Genomic DNA, 6,431 nt, shown 5'->3' with positions numbered 1-6,431 from the left:
TTTTCACATAAGCATCGCAACCCCAAAATTTAAGAAACGACGGCTTAGGTTTGTTGCCAAACCAAGTTCATATGGTGCCATCTCAACAGATTTAGATGGTGCCCTATTTAACGTGAATGCAGTTGTCTCTAATGCATAACCCCGAAATGATAGTGGTAAATCAGTAAGAGACATCATAGATCGCACCCTATCTAATAAAGTACGGTTACGATGTTCGGACACACCATTACGTTGTGGTGTTCTAGGCGGCGGGAGTTGTGAAACTATTCCACATTGTTTTAAATGAAGGCCAAATTCGTAACTCAAATACTCGCCTCCGCGATCAGATCATAGAAACTTTATTTTCTTGTTACGATGATTCTCAACTTCACTCTGAAGTTCTTTGAACTTTTCAAATGTTTCAGACTTGTGTTTCATTAAGTAGATATACCCATATCTGCTCAAATCATCTGTGAAGGTCAGAAAATAACGATACCCGCCGCGAGCCTCAACACTCATCGGACCGCATACATCGGTATGTATTATTTCCAATAAGTCAGTGGCCCGCTCCATTGTTCCGGAGAACGGAGTCTTACTCATCTTGCCCATGAGGCATGGTTCGCAAGCATCAAATGATTCATAATCAAGTGATTCCAAAAGTCCATCCGCACGGAGTTTCTTCATGCGCTTTACACCAATATGACCTAAACGGCAGTGCCACAAATATGTTGCACTATCATTATCAACTTTGCATCTTTTGGCATCAATATTATGAATATGTGTATCACCACGATCGAGATTCAACAAAAATAGACCACTCTTCAAGGGTGCATGACCGTAAAAGATATTACTCATATAAATAGAACAACCATTATTCTCTGATTTAAATGAATAACCGTCTCGCATTAAACAAGATCCAGATATAATGTTCATGCTCAACGTTGCCACCAATTATTCAGGTCTAAAACTAATCCCGAAGGTAGATGTAGAGGTAGCGTGCCGACGGCGGTCACATCGACCTTGGAACCATTCCCGACGCGCATCGTCACCTCGTCCTTAGCCAATCTTCGTTTAATACGTAGCCCCTGTTTCGAGTTGCAAATATGAGCAACAGAACCAGTATCAAATACTCAGGCGCTACTACGAGTATTAGTAAGGTACACATCAATAACATGTATATCAACTATACCTTTGTTCACTTTGCCATCCTTCTTATCCACCAAATACTTGGGGCAGTTCCGCTTCCAGTGACCAGTCCCTTTGCAGTAGAAGCACTCAGTTTTAGGCTTGGGTCCAGACTTGGGCCTCTTGCCGGGAGTGACAACTTGCTTGCCATTCTTCTTGGAGTTCCCCTTCTTTCCCTTGCCCTTTTTCTTGAAACTAGTGGTCTTGTTAACCATCAACACTTGATTCTCTTTCTTGATTTCTACCTCCGCAGCTTTGAGCATAGCGAAGAGCTCGGGAATTGTCTTATCCATCCCTTGCATATTATAGTTCATCATGAAGCCTTTGTAGCTTGGTGGCAGTGATTGAAGAACTCTGTCAATAACACTATCATCTGGAAGATTAACTCCCAGCTGAGTCAAGTGGTTATGGTATCCAGACATTTTGAGTATGTGTTCACTGACAGAACTGTTCTCCTAAGTCCCGATTCTAAGCCGTAGAGCATGGCACACTGAACTATAGAGTAGTCATCAGACCGCGTTTGCCAAACCTTCAAAGCGTATACATTAGAGGGAGTGGGCTTTTCACCTAGCAGTGCATCAAGGACATAATTCTTATGTGCAGCAATGAGGATAATCCTCAAGTTACGGACCCAATCCATTAGTTGCTACCATCATCTTTCAACTTAGCTTTCTCTAGGAACGCATTAAAATTCAAGGGAACGGTAGCACGGGCCATTGATCTACAACATAGATATGCAAAAACTATCAGGACTAAGTTCATTATAAATTAAGTTCAATTAATCATATTACTTAAGAACTCCCACTTAGATAGACATTCCTCGAGTCATCTAAATGATCACGTGATCCATATCAACTAAACCATGTCCGATCATCACGTGAGATGGAGTAGTTTTCAATGGTGAACATCTCTATGTTGATCATATCTACTATATGATTCACGTTCGACCATTCGGTCTCCAGTGTTCCGAGGCCATGTCTGTACATGCTAGGCTCGTCAAGTTTAACCCGAGTATTCCGCACGTGCAAAACTGTCTTGCGCCAGTTGTATGTGAACGTAGAGCTTATCACACCTGATCGTCACGTGGTGTCTCGGCACGACGAACTGTCGCAACGGTGCATACTCAGGGAGAACACTTATACCTTGAAATTTTAGTGAGGGATCATCTTATAATGCTACCGCTGTACTAAGCAAAATAAGATGCATAAAAGATAAACATCACATGCAATCAAAATATGTGACATGATATGTCCATCATCATCTTGTGCCTTTGATCTCTATCTCCAAAGCACCGTCATGATTCCCATCGTCACCGGCTTGACACCTTGATCTCCATCGTAGCGTCGTTGTCGTCTCGCCAACTATTGCTTCTACAACTATCGCTAACGCATAGTGATAAAGTAAAACAATTACATAGCGATTGCATTTCATACAATAAAACGACGACCATGAGGCTCCTGCCAGTTGCCGGTAACTTCTACAAAACATGATCATCTCATACAACAACGTATATCACATCATGTCTTGACCATATCACATCACAACATGCCCTGCAAAAACAAGTTAGACGTCCTCTACTTTGTTGTTGCAAGTTTTACGTGGCTGCTACGGGCTTCTAGTAAGAACCGTTCTTACCTACGCATCAAAACCACAACGATGTTTCGTCAAGTTTGTTGTTTTAACCTTCAACAAGGACCAGCCGTAGTCAAATTCGATTCATCTAAAGTTGGAGAAACAGACACCCGCCAGCCACCTTTATGCAAAACAAGTTGCATGTATGTCAGTGGAAACGGTCTCATGAACGTGGTCATGTAAGGTTGGTCTGGGCCGCTTCATCCAACAATACCGCCGAATCAAAATAAGACGTTGGTGGAAAGCAGTATGACTATCATCGCCCACAACTCTTTGTGTTCTACTCGTGCAAATCATCTATGCATAGACCTGGCTCGGATGCCACTGTTGGGAAACGTAGCATGCAATTTCAAAAAAATTATTATGCTCACGCAAGATCTATCTAGGAAATGCATAGCAACGAGAGGGGAAGAGTGTGTCCACGTACCCTCGTAATCCAAAAGCGGAAGCGTTAGCTTAACATGGTTGATGTAGTCGAACGTCTTCTCGATCTGTCACGACCGGATTTTTGGGATATAAATTCCCAGAAAAAAAACGGCCTGTGTGCTCACCAGCCCCAGGATTACTGTTAGCTGATGAGGTACCAACTTGATACAAGAATTCCAAGCAAGGAACGAAAATATGTAGTACAAGACCATTTAGGTCAGGGAGTACAACACTTGGTTTTCTAATGGTTGAGGGCGGAAGCGGTTGGAAACATCTGCGCCTATGGGACTCCATTTCCCACAAGAACAGCTGACCAGGATAACTCCTATCTTCGCGAGGCTGCACACGCCAACAGCGTAGGTTCCGAGGGTGTCACCGCGATGCATACCTCCACGCAAGGCAATCTGGCCAAGACAATAGCCAGGGACAAGCCAGTGAGTACGTTTGAATGTACTCGCAAACATTAAGAACACGGGTATAATATATCCAACATACTCCAGAAAAAAAACGATCATACATCCGTCACGAAAATATACGAGAAACCATGATGCACACATATGGATAAAAATATACCAAAATAAAATACTGGGTGCCAAACGAGTGTCTGAATGACTCCTCGAGCGGAAAATGCAGAAATAATAATACTGGTGCCAAACGAGTGTCTGAATGACTCCTCGAGCGGAAAATGCAGAAATAATAATACTGGTGCCAAACGAGTGTCTGAATGACTCCTCGAGCGGAAAATGCAGAAATAATAATACTGGTGCCAAACGAGTGTCTGAATGACTCCTCGAGCGGAAAATGCAGAATAGTAATACTGGTGCCAAACGAGTGTCTGAATGACTCCTCGAGCGGAAAATGCAGAAATAATAATGCCGCAGTCGGGCGTCGGGGCGACACCACATAAAGGGCTTATAAGAGATAAATGAACAACAAGCATGCCGCAGTCGGGCGTCTGAGCGACACCACAGAAAGGGCTTATAAGAGAATAATCACAGTGAATATCCAGGAGGTAGAACCGTCCCAGGGATACTCAATAATATACATAAAATAAATGGTTAGTCCATAATAATAAAGATCATAATCCAAAGGTGCCATAATCATAAACAATATTTAGTACAGTCGTTTCTCCATCCGAAAACCGATAATTTACTCAAGCCGTATCTCCATCCGAATACCGTTACTACGATCCAGTTAACCGTGTCTCCATCCGAATACCGTTACAGAGCTCTAGCTAAATCGTTCTCCATCCGAATACCGTTACAAAGATTCAACTCAGACTGTGGTCCTACTCAAGAACATGACTATCTAACAGGATATATCCTCTGCAGAGGGAGTACCATTTTCCACGAGTAACGGGATTACTCAGTCCCTCGGGACTAATTCCGTCTACGGTCTTTTGATTGAAAACACGCCTGACCTGCACACACCAGCTTAACTCACCAGTGCCTGGAATCACCCACGACACCTGCCAAGCAAAACTCTAAGTGGGGAGGCTACAACCTCGACGTAGCATGGGATCACAAAATTTATACCGCGCGCAAACTGGGGAAGCTATCCCCTTCGGCTACAACCGAAAACACCCATGCCCCCGGACCGAATGACAGGCTTTAATCCGTGGCCACGGGACCTTCATCACGGCCTCTCTGTACGGTGTGTGCTTTGGAAAGGGGTTGACAACCTACTGAACCATACCCTGTCCCCTGCAGGGACAAGTGGTGGTACCGACAAAAGGAAGCTACTGAACAAGACTCGGTCTACAACCGACTCAGGTGATCCAAGTATCCACCAACAATATTACCACTAGTGAAATAAATCACCACTCCTCGAGCCTCACCATGCTATGCCGGGCATACTCGTCACAACGAGGGATTAGGGACAAGCTCGTGTCTACCCAAGACCACGACTTTCCCGCTTCCTACCGGTGTGCAAGAGAAGCTCACGAGGGCGATCCAAATCCTCAGGGTATCCATTGCTGGCCACAAACAACTCCAAAGTGCACTCATGCACGAGACTACATCGATACATAAACTGTCACTTATACTCCAAGACAAAAGGTGTTGTGATCGTATCCAAACACCACAACAAATATTATGCCAGAGTTCAGAAATGCTTGCCTTCAAAAGTATGCAAAGGATGCACTTATTGGAAGCTTTCCTCTTCCTCCAAAAATTCCTATTTTGCAAAATACACGAAATACAAATATTTCAAACACAGTACCAAAACCTGTCTCAAATATTTTTGAAATAAATCTTAAAATAAACTAGATGAAATTTGAGAGAGGTAGGAAAAATAATCAACTCATTTGGAGTTTTATTTTAAAAGTTATAGCCAGTCAAAGTTTGGTCAACTCTGTTTTTAAATAAAACCAGAAAAAAGGAAAACGTTTCAGCAGTAATACGCTTACGCAGCAGGGAAAACGCACTCGGGGTTTTGCGCCTCCACTTAAACAGAGAGAGGGCGCTGCGCGGGTCGCTGACAGTGGGTCCAGAGGGCCCACTGGTCAGGTTTGACCGTTCTCCCTCTCCCTCCTTTTTCTGCGCCCGAACGGTGGCGGGGCTCCGGCGATCGCCGGCGACGGACGGCGGCTCCTCGAGGGCATCTGCGGGCGGGGATGGAACGGCTAGACCGAGGCGGTCCTTTAGGTGGTGGTTGGGTCGACGGAGGTGGCAGGAATCGCCGGCGGCGAGCTTCGCGGTGGAGGGAGGCTACGGTGGTGAAGTGACTTAGGTGCTCCGGTGGTCTCCGACCGTAGTTGGGTAGCTGGGCAGCTCCGCAAGACTACGGGGAAGCTTCTGGTGGTGCTGGTTGGGCGAGAGGGTGGCCGGTTGCGACGAATCGCTCCGGAGCTTGGCGGCGGCCGAGCTGGCCGGAGTTGGGGAGGACGGCCACTACAGGTCGATTCACTACGCGGGAAGTTCTACGAGGAGTGCCTGAAGTCACGTGAGTGCTCGGAGTGGCTCGGGGACCGTTTATATAGCATGACGAGGCGGCTCCGCGGCGGCAGAAGATAAGCTCGTCGGCGACAGCCGTTGCTGTAGGTGCAGGGCATCGCAGCGGCGACGAAAGCGTGCCGACGAGCGGGAGGATAAGCACGACCTGTGCTCCGGGGCAGCTGGCGCGCTGGCGTGGTTTGGGCGGTGCCGAACATGGCAGAGGCCGCTGCCGACGCCGGCGTGCCGCCAAGGGCGCGGCCAGCGGCGCAGCCG

Source organism: Triticum aestivum, chromosome 7D (assembly GCF_018294505.1).
Source record: "Triticum aestivum cultivar Chinese Spring chromosome 7D, IWGSC CS RefSeq v2.1, whole genome shotgun sequence".
Lineage (NCBI taxonomy): Eukaryota > Viridiplantae > Streptophyta > Magnoliopsida > Poales > Poaceae > Triticum > Triticum aestivum.
Note: the sequence above shows the minus strand (reverse complement) of the source record.